Source organism: Mastacembelus armatus, chromosome 19 (genome assembly GCF_900324485.2).
Source record: "Mastacembelus armatus chromosome 19, fMasArm1.2, whole genome shotgun sequence".
In the NCBI taxonomy this organism is placed as follows: domain Eukaryota; kingdom Metazoa; phylum Chordata; class Actinopteri; order Synbranchiformes; family Mastacembelidae; genus Mastacembelus; species Mastacembelus armatus.
The window spans coordinates 13,438,072-13,455,770 of NC_046651.1; the positions used below are offsets into that span (position 1 = coordinate 13,438,072).

The following is a 17,699-nucleotide window of genomic DNA, read 5'->3' on the forward strand; positions in this document are numbered from 1 at the left end:
CTTAATGCAGGGTGGGCTATTTACAGAAACCCCGACCGCACCCCCGAATCTACTCTCCTGCTCCCCTCAATTTGCCTGTACACCCCCCTCGAGCAGATCCACCACCACACAGCAACATGCGCTGTTCAGTCAAGCAGACAGATGGAGATTTCTCTCAGCATTCATCTTCATCGCCTATATGCATGAAAATACTTACTTCCCCCAACACAATCTTATGACTTTTATTTTTTATGTTGTTGTTATATGATGTTATATGACCTGCAGGTACACACATTCAAGATGAGACAGAGAAGAAAGAGGGAGGCTAAATGCGCTGTCCATACATTCACATGCTGCTGTCATGTGGAACTGCCCCAGACAGGCTGCATGCTGATGACAAAGACAGACTGGCAAACATGATTTAATGAGGGGAAACAAGTACATGTGCTTCATTTCCCTATTTTAAAGGTTCAGTCCAGCCATATTACAACCCACCCACAACCTACCCCCCACGCCCTTATTTTCTCACTTAAAGAATAGGCTCATGATTTTCCATTTCCAAACATTAGTCACACATCCACATCTACACTGAAACACTTTCATTTCAATTCAGTCCTTCTTCCTGTCCATCCTGTCCATGATGAGAGCCTTTCCTTAAGCATCTCCAGTAAAAGTGTGTGTGTGTGTGTGTGTGTGTGTGTTTGGGGGGGGGGGTGTTTCACGAAAAAGTATTCCACAATTCAGCTGAAGTTACTGAGGTTTCAGCAGTCTGAGTTAGACAAATCAAGTGAATAACTTCCACAAGTGCAGTCTTTTTATTTCAGTATTCCCCCTTTGCATTTTTCCGGATGATAATTCCTTGCAGATCTGCTGCACAGGGACAGTAAAATAAAGAGAGAATTTTGTATTAAAGAGACTGCAGCTTTAAAGATATCCACTTAAGACTGAAGCCTTATATTAACTTTGACTGAACTTAAGAGTACTCCAAAAACTTAGCTTTTAATGCCGAAATCTGAAACAAAAAAGATCAATATTGACGCAGAACCAGGAACATTACCTTTTTTTCTTAAATGCATACTTCTTTCTTATCCAAACCTGGAAACTAAATAACCCACAATACAACTCAAATGCTGACAGTTCAGTCAGAGATCCAGATTTATTGTGCTAGTTGGGGCTAATGTTGCCAGCTTCAAGAAGATATGACAGAATGACATGATAAGATCACTTCTTTCTGACTCTGCATTCCCACATTTTTCTTCCATTTTCAAACTTCTGCTCTTCCGCTCAAGTGGCATCAATAAAGTTAGTTTCTTAGATTTAGATTCACAAAGGACTGCAAACAAAAGCAGTGTTCTCTAAGCCATGCAAACGAACTTTGATGAGTCAAAAGTGGTAGATTCTTCTTCCATCTCATTAGGAAGGGACCCCTTCACAACCAGTATGGACAGTAGGACTGATGACAGTAAGCAGTACCTTTTGTACTATACATGAATGCATGCATATTGAAAAAAAAAGTAAAGAATTTCTCCTTTATTAGCTATGCCATTAATTTTGCTTTTAATTACCCAAATACTATTCATGCTGCTGCACCATGGACATTTCTGCTGTCACAAACCTCACTGAAAAAAAAAAAAGCATTCTGGTGATGCTGATAGATAGGTCTGCAGATTATTCACAGTAACCCTGACATTGTTTGTGGAAGGGTAGCTTGCTGTTGAATTTTCGATGTGTGATGAAAACCAAAAGAGAAATTCCCTTCACCTCCATTGTATTGAGTTGAAGGCAGAAATGTCAAAACATGGGTAAATAAAACCAAAACTATCTACATGGTATAAGTGTGAAAATACAAGGATGAACTTGACCTTTACACAGAAACAAAAAGATACGACAGACTTTGGATGAATTCTATGAACTGAATAAAAATATCCACATAATAGCAGGTATGTAGTATGTACCTTGGCCTGCTGAACCATGAAGAAGACTAGGACTGTGTTACCTATTTTGACACTACCCTCCATCTCTGTATGTGGTTGTACCCTCTGTATCTCTTCTCTGGGGAGCATTGATCCAGCTTAATGACTTTTGTGGAAAAAAAAAAATCTTTGCACAATGGACAGCCTTGTCTTGTATCATACTTGTTATCGGGTTTAGACAACACAGCAGCAGAATTTGAACATAACAGCAAGGAATGTTATCCTGCCACTTTTCTCCTACAAGTTCAAGGTTTTGTCACTGAATTAGGGCAAAAACCCACTACAATGAAATGATACATAAACAAATCAATTTTTTATGTTCATGCATGATTTCACAAAACTATTTCTCCAGTCCAGAGAAATGGGTATGAAATTAGTTTGGTTGAGTGTGGCTTTTAAATCACAGAGCGAGGGGAACTGTTTGGGAAGGTTTTTTATCAATGAAAGGGGCAGGGAGAATTAACAGGTCACCCAGACTTTATCACTTGAAGCCAAATAGATGACTTCCTTTCTCTGTCATGTGCAGGTTAACCAGCAAGGTTAAATGGGTATATCCTGGTGACCCTGTTCCCCAGTTCAACTACAAACACGACCTGCTTTGAATCCTAGAGTGCAGCGGAGCAGACTGGTCAACTCTACAGAGAAGAAAGGAAATATAAAATAGTGACGTTGTGTTTTCCAAAATTTGTTCAACGTTAAGGCAAGCAACGTAGAAATGATTTGGAAATGACAGAAAAGTAGAGAAATATTCTGGGAACAAGTATTTAAAGCAACTGTCCTGCCCAGGGCATTGTGGTCTGAGAAAGACCTCAAAGCGCTATTTCTGGTGAAAAAGCAGAACAAATGGGGATTACAATATTTGAGGAAATAGTCTTTCAGTTGACCTACATCCCCCAGAGAGATTCCAATTTATAATCCCAGCAATACATGTTGAGCTATTGAATTTCTAGATTCTGTATCAACACCATGAAATTGTCTTAGATGGCAAGTAAATAGGTAAAAAAGGAGATTAGTGACCAGAAGTGCTGACAGCATTTAATTTACCTATGATCCAATTTCATTTCATTTAAACTTCACAGTACTTAGATGTAAACATCTGCATTTATAGCGTGCATATTAACACACTAGCTGGACTATATACAGCACAATGCTAAAACATGTAGAACATTTTATTTAAGGTTGTGAGCCTAAGAAGAAAGACTACAGCAATTTTTTTTTTTTTTGCAGCAGCAGCCTCTAAGGATTTGATTAGACTATTAATTGAACTCTGCATTTCAACACTCCAAATCAAGTCGATGAACTAGTGCGCACACATTTAAATGATTAAATCAAATAAAGTTGTAATGCACGGCCATTATTGCATCCAATGATACTCACAACAGCATCTCTTACTGGCTTCAGTGTATTTGCCAAAAATATTCTTCTTTGTGATGTAATGCATAAGAAGCTGTCTCTGGAAGTAGCCGAGGCTTTCTCTACTGGCTGGATCTTTTGGGGGCCACAGTTTATTGTAAAAATATTTCCAAGTATAAAAAAAGGAGAAGGGCAAAAAAGAAAGTCAATGGTTCCTTTTATCTCTCTTTTCTGTTCTAAGTCAGGAGAAACCACAGGTTATTACACTACAAATTTAATGAATGATGGAGTGAATCTTATTTTTAAAAACACACATAATATATAGGCAATGTACAGCTCAAAAAAATCAATTGTCTAAATAATTCAAAAATAATCAAATCTAGAAAAGTATACATTTTAATTGTATACATCAGACTAGAACTAATATAATCATTTATAGTCATATTAATATCATTTGTATTATTTTATTCTTTACTATAAAAGCCCACACATCTTAATATCTATCAAAGTTAAGACATAATAACAGTGAGTTAGACACTAACAGAAGCTTAGTCATTATGGTTTATATTTTTCACCTTGTTTTGTGTGTTGTAGTATGTAGTTTTAATTTGCTAGGGATTATCTTCACATTATTATAATTACTATTATTATTGACTATTTAGGTATGATCCTCCTGTGTGTAAGGCAGATAGAAAGAAAGACAAGGAGAGTGTGTATGTATTATTACCAAGCCTCAGGAAATACCAAGACAGACACGCTGACTCTCCAGCACTTCAGGCCCATGTGACTGGAAACACACAGGACAGATTGTTTGCATGTTTGCTTGGGGGCTTCAATAAGAACATTTGGTTAGAGAGAAATATCAAAGCAAAACTCAGCATCTGAATCTGGCCTGCACTGGAGGTGTGGTCTGGTTTGTCTGCTTATCTCTCGTTAAAGTTTTGTTTTTCAGCGATCAGCCCTCCTGCTAATTTGCATGATGAGTCCTGCATTTGTGTCCCGGTAGCAATCCAGTGCAACTAGCCTCCATTGGCTTCCTGCTCTCATTACATTAGCATAATGCAGATGCTACTACAGTTAGTAACCTTGCTTCTGCTCAGCACTATTTACAGCAAATACACACAAAAGCGGTGAGAGCTGCAGCACTTGACAGTTTTTCATTCCTAACCCAATTTCTTGCTATATTCCTTTATATATTCATACATCAATGTATCTATTTATAAACTGTACATATATTTTCTATTCTAAAGCATAAAATTTACTCAAATTTTACAAATTAACCAGCTTTTCAGTCACAAATACTATACTATCAACATATTCAGAAAAATGGAACATCAGATAAATTTTTCCATTGATTGGTGTCCCTGAATAAGCACTGCAACCAGGCTGACAAAAAGTCTGCCTTCCCCTCAATGAGACAACACTTTCACTAGCATTTATTTGTGTAAACACACACAAATGAAGAAACTACTTTAAATGATACATTTAAAAGTGTTTCTCTCTTACCTCTTTATTTCCACATGTAATAACTATTTAAACAAAGTTTATTAGCATAGATTCATGCATAGTGGTTTGTTATTCTGTGCTGTCCAGAACATTTAGTTTCAGACAAAACAGGCAAGACGATGTGTAAGGATCCTAGGTGATGAATTTGAGAACAAGAATGAAAAAAATCTGGCTGCTGCCATGAAATGCCCACACCTACCACTCTCTTTGTGTTTGTACCTGGCACACAGTGAGCTGTCTGGCTGGACTCCTGTGCATTTTCAGCTTTGATAGCCTTACATCACCATTAATCTCTCACAAAGATGCCATTATAGATGTCATTAAAATTTGGTGTCCAGCAAAACCTACAAGCAGCCAATCTGAATAATCCATTCCTCCTGCTCATGCTGTGGGGGACTCTTGTGATCAGAGCTCAACCCTGTAACACACTCGGTTATGATTGGCTAAAGCAAGGTCAGTGTCCTAGGAGACCTCACTTTAATATCCAGCAGCAATTAGTGGCTGCTGCGGGTGTTGCTCATGTTATTTGTTAGCGGAGTGAGAGGGACTGCAGGTAGGGATTTAATCTTGTGTTTCTGCATGCTGTCACAAAGCAAAATTATTTATTGAGGAGCACAAAGACAACTAGTTTCCCTGTGGCGGTAACATGGCTGAATAGAAAAAGGTTCCCAAAGGAAGCACAGTTACAAAAAGCTATCTTAAAAAGAAGCCACTGAAAGAACATACAATTCTATTATTCTTTCTGCTAAAGATGAATATTTTAAATTTTCTCCATTTAAGGCTGGTCAAAAAATATACCTTGGTGAGAATAAAAGCAAAATCTATCACATTTAACCACCAAACAATGCAAAATTTATTGCCCCCCCCCCAATTGTTAAATTGCATTTTAGAGGGTGATACAAAATTAAAAATGTAGCTGTGTCTTCATTTATTTTTTAGTGTGGCATAAAATGTTCTTGAAAACCTACAATAAAACATAAATATTAATAATTCTGGGTGCATGCTTGGCCCATGATTATTGTTGCTATACAATAATAACACTGTCTGTTGTTTTGACTAATGATAAGTATGTCAAAGTTTGTCAGGCATGGCACAGGGGAGCATGGAGGATCTCACAGGAAAGAGGAAACTGTATGGAGTAGGGTGGTGGGAAAGCAAAACAGGTGTATGTCAGATGAAAAGACACTACCAAAGACTGACTGGCCGCTCACATCCGCCCCAGGATAACAGTGCGAGTTAGCAGTGACAAGAAACTCTGACTGTTATCACTGGATGAAAAAAATAAACATGAGTAATGCAGAGATATACGCAGTCAAAAGAAAAGACCACTGTCTCTCTCAAAACACAGAGGCAACAGAGGAGTCAAACAGAAAGTTCCAATAAAATGAGAGATGCGGGACACTGAACAAGCATGGCGTTGACTTCCTATGAGTCAATGCATTGTGAGACATACAACACACAAGCTGAGTTCCCAGTGAATCAGAACAGTCAGCTGCCATGCACCACCTCAAGGCACAGGGCCAGTTTAGCACAGGACCGGAGACATGTGACTAGATGTCTGACACAACTGTTACTGTGCCGAGCCTCACCAGGACAGAGATATTGACAATGAGCTCTCAGTATAGGTTTCTCTGAATTAACTTCAAAACACGTTTTGAACAGGCCTCTATAGTGTACTTGGCTCACATATATAATAATCTGGTGCTATGATATGGAAACATATAGATGACTGCAACTTATGATTTACAGTCTGCTGTCAGGAGGGTGCAGTGACATCAATACTGCAGGGGAGTTTGTCTGAGGCCTAGTTGAGGATACCAAAATACCCCCCCCAATTCTAACACCCCCTTCAACTGATAGCGATACATGACACTACACGTGCAGCTGTCTAAATATTACTTCTCCCTTCTTCTCCTCTTCATCTTGCCATTCCTCTGCACCTCTCTCGCCTTCTCTGTCCCTATGGGAGCTTGCACCCACTGAGCAGGGTGAGTTTAGAAACAACTGTTTAAGTGGCGCAACTGGGGATGTCCACATTTGGTGCATCGCTGTCACGTCAACAATCCGAGGCAGAGCGGGCGAGAGCTGGGAATAACTCACCTTCTGCTGTCCAGCTTTGAGCTATAACCAGCCGTACACCCGTGGTACCAATTATCTTGTAGCTAACCACAATTAGATTATTCCAAATGTAAATATTTTTTACAAGGCACTGCCACATGCTTTTTTTTTTTGCCAGCACAAGGCACCACTAAATCACTGTATGCAATTAGGCTTTTAATGCAATTTATATAAGAAACCAGACTGAAGCTAATCTCATAAAAGGACAAACAGCGCTATTAAAAGTCCTCTGCTATTTACTTCATTACTGGCTCAGCTTGCTATCCTTATGCAAAGAGTCCCCAGGTGCATAAATGTTTCATGGCCACCCCACTGCCTGCTTCCCTCTGCTCAGATTCAGTCTTTCTCCATCCTCCCTGAGGAAGCTCAAACTCTGCTGTCAATTGCACTCACTCACACTCATGCTACCATCATCATCAGCCATTAGTGGGGGGAGAGGCGGCACATAAGACAGCTGTTTTGCCTTGAAGACTCAATCATCCCCTTCAGTGGGATTAGCAGCAGTATCATCATCCTCATCATCGCCTTTGATCCCAAAATTACCAAACAAGTCTGAAATTGATGACTATCAGCCAGTCTGCCACTAATTCCTGAGCTTTCAAAAAGAACCGTCTTCACTTTATAACAACCAATCATGCCAGAACTTGAGGAGATAAATTTGTAACATCCACTATATTTCATATCAAAGGCTTTAAAAGAACCAAAGACAAAGATTCTTAATTTTACACTTTTAAAAGGTGACAAAGTGCTGTAAATACTAAAACATCTGTTTTTCTTTCATGAGCTATGCATCAACTGAAGATCCTTTCACTGAAGCAAAGTTATTAAATTCTGAGTGTTTGACATGTAACTGGAGATAAGTTCAAAGGAATACTTTGACATTTTGGAAAACACACCTATTTGCTTTTTGTTTCCAAGTGTTAAATAGTGTTAACAAGACTAATCTCAGATCAGTCCATTTGAAAATTAGGAAATGTTGAAGTGAGTAGGATCTGGGCACATGTTTGTCCTCCTGCTGCAAACACATCACCAAACTAGGCCACCTGAATGACAGTCAGATCAGCTGATGTGTTCATGCAAGTGCTGCCACTATCATCACTTCATTAGCTTTACAGAGACATACTGCAAATAGAACATTTGAATGCACCCACCGCAGTAACTGCCTTCACTGACAGAGAAATTCAGTAATATGTTAGCATTAGGCTCGTTAATACGGTCATATTTCAAGAAGCAGCACTGAGGTAGACCATTCACAAGCGAACAGCATCTCAATGCCAAGTGCTCTTACATATTACACCATGCCATTAATTAATTTGTTGGCTTGCGAAGCGTGGCTTATTCAGGCTTTTCATCATGAGCAGGAAATTGACAAGTTATCCATGAATAGCATGTCAAAAGGATATCCGCTTTTATTTTGCATAAAAGGAAGCAAGTGCTACATCATTTGTTCAGTGACCTTCGTTTTCTTTGCAGTGTCTTTGTTTGGGCAGAGCCAGGCAAACAGTTTATACAAAGACATGAAATGTAAAGGAGGCGCCGAGATTCAACAGGGTCGCAGAACAGTGGGGAGGTTCATCTTTGAGACAAATGTTGCTTAATGGCTTCCTCCTGCTGTACATCAACTCAGACCATCAGAGCAGGCTGCAGAGAACATCTGTCCTGAATACACAGACACTTTGTACTGCCACAGTCACCCTGTCAATCAAACACGTTCTGGCCTGTTACTGACTAGCACCAGCGGTTACGATTGCTTATGAAGACATGTGGCTGCACCAGCTTGGGGTGCTTGTACAAGCGTGAGCACATGCATCTACATTTGTATGTGTCTATGGGAAAGTGGGGTGACGCCACATCTATTTTTAGTCCAGTACACTGAGTTCTGTCTCTGTGTTATGCTGCTCTGTTCCTTGGAGAGGCGGATGGGTCATCAGCAGCAGCAGAGAGCACAGGGATAACTCCAGCTCTGCTCCCTGACCCCTGAACTCCAGTCCCTACATCAGTGGGTCAGACTTACAAGATTCCTGGGGAGGCTTTCTGCAAAAAAAAAAAAAAAAAAAAAGGGCGCTTTCTTGACAAATTCCACGTTCATTTACATCTTTGTCTCTCCGGTGGCTAATAGGCTAATAAGTCAACTGTCAACCTGACATGTTATCTTGCGCTTTCTCATGGTAAGGGTTCCCACCCCAGAACATCTCAGTCAACCAAAAACTGTAAATTAAAAACTTGTAAAAAAAAGCAACCCAGCTCAAGTGCTATGTTGTCATGCCTCACCCACCATTCAGAAGGGTTCAAAAAAAAAAAAAAAAAAAAAAAGACGTTTCCACTCATCTGATACACATCAGTGATGAACCTTTCAGTCAACAGTCATGCTGTCACAAAAGTTTCAAGGGTAAAATCCTTGGACAATTGGTCACTGTTAAGATATCGTGTTGAGCACTTCATTCCAGTTAAGTGAAGTCCTGTATTTCAAAAAATGCTTTGGCTCAATCATAGACTGAATTGGATCCAGTTACATCCAGCTGTTGGTAATAAATGGAGTCAGACTCTATTGGAGAAATCATACCGTAATTGCAACAGAAGTATGTTGAAATAGTATGTGAGTATATTATGTGCACTTTAATTACTGAAGTTAAGGTTAGAAAACGGAGGTATACAACTAGAAACAGAATTTTGAGAATTTCTAGTAAAAGCACCTTTCTCTTAGATTTTAGGGGTTAGGGTTATTGAAGAGAGCTTATTGATATTAATGATTTAGGTAACAAAATCTTTAATCACTCTCCATGGTAGCAAAAAACGATGTAATGTTTTTATTTCTAATAAGACATGGTACTGGTCCCCTAGATGATGATCATTAAAAGCTAACAGCTTTTAAGCTACTTTCTAGCCCTTTTATTTTCCACTAACTAAGGGAATATTGTTTAGAACGAAGTTAGTAACATAACCTCTCTGTAATTTCAACATTCATGCAGTAAATACTTAAAACACGGTTGAATTGTCCTGTGATGAGTTCAATAATGTCATTTCTAACAACATTTTTGGTAAAGATATTTTAGTGATAATACACTGATCCTTCAACCTCCACTCAACAGTTTATTCTAACTAGTCAAATATGGAGATGAATTTTTATTCCTGGTTGGGCTTTTCGTTTTTTCTTTATAGGACCTGTCTCACCCCTGTACACACATTACGACAGCCTCATCATGCTTATCAGTTTAACAGCTTGTCATTAAGACCTGTGGGTGCTCAGGGTGAATGACAAACTCTCACTGCTCCTCTACCTACTCATTTAATAAAGTACTTCCACTTGACTGAACACAGGTCAGTGGAAGAAGAGTGTTGTGATTGTGCCTGGGTGTGAAACTACTACAAAGAAATAATTTGGCTGTGGGCTATTTTATCAAAAGACCACAGCGTTTTTATATTCAACAGAAATCTTTTCATAATAGGACTTTACTCAGACAAGTGATAATAATCCTTCAAATAGGTTTCAGTGTTTTGAAACCTGAAGTGACATGGCTCTGCTCTCTTTGTTTTCCTGTGCAGGGGAGGTGGACATGTGTGCAGAGGCAGGAGCTTAGAGGCCAGGCCCTCTATCCTTCCTGTTCAGTTACCAGAGGCCTCACACTTATCAGTTCCAGATCTCACAAGAACAGAGAGAAAGAGAGACCACTGACAGGAAGGGGACTTTTTTTTTTTCTCTTCCCCTTTTTCCTTTAGCAAGGTTAACAGAATGTCTGCACCCCTCACATTTCACAGAGGAAAGCAATTATTCATTAGGCTTTACGCTGCTGCTATAGAGACCATATAAAGACCAGCATGGCAAAATTCAGACATCAACCTACAGAAATGAATCTGGGTGCTGCTTCATGTTGTAAGAACAAGTCAATTTCTCAATGATTCAACTGACAGGTATCACCTGCCAACAATTTTGACAATTGTTTAAAAAAAAAAAAAAAAAAAAGAGTTTTGCTGGTTCCAGTGTGAATATCTGTTGTTTCCATTGTAAACTAGAGATCTTTTGTTTTGTGGACTGTTGCTTGGATAAAACAAGAAATCTGATCAAAGTGTCACTTTGTGCTTCATCAACCTGTGATAGACAGTTTTCAGTATTTTCTGTTATGGATTAAACAAATCAAAGAAAAATAATGAATTAATAGTAATAATTAGCTACAGTTTTAAATTTAGCTAACTGATTTCTAGATTACACTTTTCTATTAGACACTGTTTCCTATAACTACAGCCTTTCCATCAAACCCTACAATATTCTCCCTCCACAAAGTCAACTTTACATAGACAGTGAGATGGAAAAACCTGTCACTGGGACTGAGAGAGAGCGAGAGAGAACTGTGAAGCACTGATATCATGTCCCTGTTAATGTCATATCCCTCCTCGTTTCACTTGCTCTCACTGTCTACCTCGCCTGACATTTCCACAATAATCACTCTGGTTTATCCCACTCAGCGGTGTGCCAAGCAGATGTTTGTCAGGGCACTGCATTTCTCAGCATACACACTGCTATGATGAAGATTAATCCCTCTTATCTATTCAGTGGCTTTCCTGTGTATGTCCGAACTCCTAATACATGAAACCATAACTGAATTGTATAATACAGTGGACAAACAAATTACATCCCTTTACACAACATAATTCTCCCTTTAATGCAATGTACGCTGAACTACATATTACATAAAAGATAAACTAATGGGTTACTGCTGAAGAGGATAGCCATGACCTTCCGTATATGTGTGTACATGCACATGTGTCAGATTTTACGTTGACCTCAATGTCGGCAAAAAGCATAAACAGATGCAACACCTCAGCACTTTGTGACTCAAAGCCCTCAGGAGCTCCTGATAAAATCAACATGCTGTGCATTGTGGCCACACACAAACTGCTGGCATCAAATGTTTACCAAAGACACTCGTGCACAGTGGAGGACAGAGCATGTCCAAGCAAACAAAGTTGTGGTTTTTAAATCACTATAGTGACAGGGGAGGCTGATATCCGTTTCCAGTAACAAGCTTTGTTTGATTCCAGCTGTGACATAACATTTTTTTTCCAGAAATATTTCAGGCAAAGCAAATTCCCACTTAATTAGGAAGTTCCTTACAAGGTCTGGTAAGTTTCAGATTTTAAAAAAGTTAATTTGTACACTTTGAGAACAGATTAGAGAAACTGTAATCAAACTGGTATTGTGCTGTTCTCGAAACATAGAGGTAAGCAACATTACATTCAACTGGGCATTGTTGAGAAACAGTCACTCTAATGGCTACTTGGTGAACTAGTGTAGCTGGCAACCTCTTGCTGACATGTTAGTAAGCCTGGAACATTCACTATCCATTCACAATAACTCAAGTTCACTAGGGCAGTCCCTAATGTACATTTTGTACTACACAGTATTTCCAAAAGATGCATTTGCAGCAACAACAACCGTCTAAAATTTTCATAACATGTCATAAAAAAAAAAAAAAAAGAGACTTACCTGTGTTGACTTCAAACTTTGATTCTTCACCACAAAGGACCCCCCCACCCATTCACACACCAGAAGGAGAACCACTCCAGCACCTCACGTCTTCTGTCCCTGAGAAGAATCAGAGGAGAAAAAGAAAATATATCAATCTCCCAACAATAAATTATTACATTTGCATTTTCACTGAAAATCAAGACCACTCAATGATTTTGCTTGTCACAGATTCCTTTGGGCTCTGAGTGGCATCTGTGCCTTGGTAAATGTGATACACTTCTTCTCTGCATGGATAAGCTCCTTCACGCTCTTGTGCCCATGAAGGACGAATCAAAAGAGCGGCCGATACTTGACATGATCAGCATGGCATCATAAACATCCAGCAGACAGTAAGTTCACTGCCATTGTACATTCACAATTCACTCCCAATTGACAGATAAGCCTATTAAGAGAGGCCTTCACCATAGTTTAGCACTTATCCTGGCTGGCAGGGCTGATGTGTACACCTGGTGACATCCAGACCCTTCAGAATCACCATATTAGTGATTACTGACATGCAAAAGGTGAAAATTAATGTTTGAGAAAGCATTACGAAGATGCCAGTTAAGAGCTGAATAAATGAATATAGAATATAATAGTGCCATAAAATGTAACTAAGTTTTACAACATATCTAAAATAAAGTGAGAATGTGAATTATTTTGCAGAGGCTGCACAATTAATAATTGTCTTATCTATGTTTGCCTAAACAAATACATACAGAGACTAATATTCCTTTAATTAATCACTGTGAGATGTTAGAATTACAAGCATGTGTTATCTTTGCATAAATCCTGTGTGCCTCTGCTGTCATCCGAGAATAACCAAAATAATCTGAACGCTGTAATTTTATTTTGTATTATATATGTAAGACCTCAAGTGTACAAAAATTTGCATGCTGAAAGATATTACTCAGATCTTTGTGAGGAGGTAAAAACATCCATCCAAACGATATCTACTGCTTATCCACTGGGCATGAGGCAGGGTACACCCTGGACAGATGGCCAGTCCATCACAGGGCCAACACAAAAAGACAGACACACTCAGGCTCACATTTACATCTACACCTGGAGTCACCAGCTAACCTAACCCCAAAGTGCATGTCTTTGGACTGTAGGAGAAAGCTGGAAGTGAATGACAGAAGCTAAGAAAGAATAAAAACGTCCTTGGGTTGTTTGATGTAACTTAGTGAATATATTGTGGAGTGTATATGTAGTTAAGAAATGCTATCCCACCCTCTTCCCCTCCTTTATCCCTCCTACCTTAAAGTCTGTAGCTATATCTTGTTGAAGTATCTTTTTTCATCTGGCATCTGCTTAGTGACACACAGCACGGTAGCCATGGACAAGGCTAATGCTCCAAATATAAAAACTGTCTAACCACAAGGTGTATTTTTCACATTCAGCGGGAGAAGTAAGTCCCTTGTGCCTTGCACTTTTTTTTTTAAAAATCGTCTTTTTTATCATTGGAAGATTTTTCAGGCAGAATTTCTCCCCTGTTGGAAGTGCCGCTCTCTGAAAAGAGAAAGTGGAGGAGCGCTGGGGGCTCAATGGGTCAGGAGAGAAGAGGAGGAGGAGGGGTTGACGCTGGGTGCCTCCTTTTTAAAGCCAGATTCTCCCCAGATACCTCAGTGCTATTCATCAACAGCTTTTCCAGGGCTGTGAAAAATCAATGTGCTCTGCACTGCAAACAGTTCATAATGACGGGGGATGGAGGGGAAAAAAAAAGCTCAACTGCAACAGAATTGATTTGTTTAAGTACAATAACACAGCTCTGCAGTGCAGCGAGGAGGAGGCTCGAGCACCCAGACAAAGACTGACTGGCAGTATGAAACCACAAGCAGTAATTGATAAACTGCCAGCAAAGTGCAAATCTGAAACACAGGAGCCTGTTATCTAATTAAAGAAGTTTCTCCCTGAATTACCACCTGACAGAGGAAAATAAACTTTGAGTGTCAAGTGACAGTATATCTTCTAAGACAGAGAGAAAAAAAAAAAAAAGATGTTAAAAATGTAAATCAAGACATTTCTTTACTATAAGATCATTAGAAAAAATGAAAAACATATTCCAAAATCTGAAAATGTCATAATAGGTGGGAACTGTGCACAACAAGCTTATGCCTATGCAGAAACTGTTTGATGTTACATAAAGCCAAGTCATCAGAATGTTCAAAAGATGGCATCAAGCCTTTGCTAGGGGAAAAAAAAAAACTTTAGAAGATGATACGATAAGATGGGATTTTAAACCTCCTGATATGGCAGAAAACAGGAATTTGGAGTAAATTGTCTTAAGACAGACCAGCACAACTCTTTTAAACCAGGCACAGAGGTGCATTTAGCATTGTTATTCATTCAGAGAGGCCCTCCCAAGTTTAATTGGGTCCTCATGGAGTCAAAATCCCCATTGTTGCTGTAGCCACTAGAGCTGGACAAGCCCCCACCCCCCCAGCACCAGGTTTCAGTGTCTACATGCAGAACGGTCATTCTGTGCAGTGGCCATGAAACCTGCTGGTGAGTCAGGTGGGTGGTGGGAGCTACACACCACCTGGTATGGCTGGACAATGGCAGAAGAGGGACACCTATGGAGTAATGCTCACCTGGCTCTGCTCTCAACACTGTGGGAAAAGCTCTTGAGAGCTGCAGGCTGTCTGTCCACTCAGCCAGCTCTCAGGGGCCATTATTCTCAGTGGGCCACATTTGCATTTTAACTGGTAAATACAATAGATTTTTAATGTACACGGGCATGAAGCTTGTGAACAACTTGAGAAAAAGGATTAAAGTGTTGTTTTTTTTTTTTTTTTTTACCTCTATTTAAAAAAAAACACAATGAGCTAAGGTGATAAAATGACTAAGAATCACAAACATGCACTGCAGAGTGAAATTCATTATTGTACAGTAATACTTCCTCCAAAACTTCAGCAGACCTTCAAAAAATGTTTCCCGATAGCTTTTGTTTGAGATGAAGCATTGATGACAAGTCTAAAATAGCAGACAGAAATAGAGAGCTGTGTGAAAATGCTGTTTTAATCATACCATTTTGTTCTCAGTAAATACTAGCTCTGAAACTTTTCACCTCCCATTCACCTCTCCCAGCAGTGCTCCACTTCCACTTGGTGTTACCTTGGCACAGAAATCATGACGCCTCCTTCAGGCTGCTTCCTGTTGTTGATATGCTCAAGACATGCAAGCTCAACCAGGATATGCATCTCTGCTTTTCAAAAGACACCCAACAAAGACACTTGAAATCAAAGCTGCAATGCTGGAACTGGAAATGTAGGACTGACAATCTAATGATTTTCAGCAGAGAGACAAGGAAAAGAAGAAGATATAAACAGAAGTGTGTGCAAATATCATGCTGGCAATCATTTCGCCTCACAGCCTGTTTACATATACACTAATAATGTGGCTATAGACTAAATAATTAATGGGATGCTAATTCTTCTTCACCCATCTTTCAAATTACATGTTTTGTATAGACTTTTGTAGGGTTACATAATTTCCACATTAAATCAATCTGTTAATTATTATTTCTAGAATAAGAAACTAAAGCAGGTCATAACCATTTTAATGTTGTCCTTGGCATACTATACTCAGAAGACATCTATATGGAGTGATTTCATTAGACAGTCACATTTTTCACAGGGCAAAGCCATAAACATGAAGTTCATCACTGCAATGAGTGAGTGCTGCAGTGATGATTACAGGTTCAGAGATAATGGTTTCCAGTGTGATACACTTAGAGTGTGAGGCACTAGCTCAGTTAGCTCCCCGATCGTCACTCTCTGCTGATTAACACTAATACCACCATCTAGTTAACCACTGCTGCTGTAATTATGTGGAGCCTCACATAATGTATACATAAGCAGGCAAACCCAGTCTACTGCAAAACTGTGCAATTGTATACATGTGTGCCAGCACATCAGTACCACAGCAACTACCAATTATGTGTCTTATTTATGCAAATGCAGGTAATTTACTTCCTAGTGTGTTTGCCCTCTAGTTCCTGTTATATTGTGGATCACCTAAAAAAAAGTATAATAATTGAATGATGATTGTAAGACCCAAACCGTTATTCTTTCATTTAAGAATAATTTCAAATAGTTAATTTAATGCTTTATTAAAATGTCAGTTATGATCACGTAACAAAAGTCAAAGGATCAGACAGTTTGCGAACAAGATAACAGTTTGGTCAGATTATCTAAACTACTGCAAATGAAAACAAGCACATGCAATGTTAGGGATGTTTACAGCAAACAGTAATCATTTCGTTAAGATCTGGTCACAGCAGAAGCTGACACACTGCTTTTTTCTCCTATGGGCATGTTGCTCTTGGGATTGTCATTTGATCCAAATATATAGAAGGTTGGCAAAAAGAGTGGCAGAATAGTTATCTAGCTCTATATGATTACTCATTTGAATAATGGCCAAAATCATGAAAATAAGACCCAAGTTGTATGAAACAAGAATATGACTTCAAAACCCTGAAGTCATATATATGTTTTTTTCTCATTCAAAACAGTGAGTCAAAGCTTGTGAGATTTGATGAATTTATGGCTTCGATGTTGTTTCTCCTCCTCCTCTCTCTACTGTATATCTTGTTTCAAAAGCAAGAGCAGTCCAAGACGGCGCCTGTATTTTTCTTCCTTTGTTTCCAGCATTTCCCTATCAGAGAGACAAGGTGATAGCAACTCCCATGAGAGAGACAGAGGTAGGCTGCTTGCAGAGTGCTAAAGCAAAGAAATGCTGTACCGTCTGACCACAGATATAAAAATGATGCCCCCCTACCTGCCCTACTCTGTCCTGCTTCATCTGCAAAGCAAATTGCATGCCCTGCAGCCAGAGATTCCTCTCTGGTCACCTAGCTGTTCTCACCATTTCATGAGCCCAGGAGCAGCGGAGGGCTTACTAGAGGTGAAAGACTTCATAATATAGGAGACAAGCCAAACAGAGAAACAGAGGGGAGATCGTCCAGCCAACTGCAAAGGAAGTGGGTGTAATGAGGCCTGATATGTCACAAGAAAGAACCAAACCTGGATTTGCATTTTCAGCCCCTTTATCTCCCTCTCTTATCTTTTCTTCCTCCTTCCTCATAATAAGGAAAAAAGAAAAAGCAATGAGGACGAAGAAGGGGGTGGGTGGGGGTGGGTGGCAGTGGCAGACATATACACAGAGGAATCTAGGGAGGGAAAAGAGAGCACATTACTGTTGGGAGGGAAAAAATGATTAAAGGCTGAGATGAACACAATCTGCTGGTTCCAGAGGAAAGAGGA

The 17,699-nt window shown here is 39.4% G+C and overlaps 1 protein-coding gene across 4 annotated transcripts in view; it reads right to left on the bottom strand.

Moving 5' to 3' along the window:
* LOC113135550 (zinc finger MIZ domain-containing protein 1-like) overlaps window positions 1–17,699 on the bottom strand; it is a 97,214-nt gene that overhangs the window by 58,071 nt on the left and 21,444 nt on the right. For all 4 annotated transcript variants that reach the window (XR_003296182.1, XR_004463339.1, XM_026315662.1 and 1 more), the window contains exon 2: window positions 12,412–12,510. The gene's annotated coding sequence lies outside the window, so the exon portion shown is untranslated. The remainder of the gene's footprint in view (window positions 1–12,411; window positions 12,511–17,699) is intronic.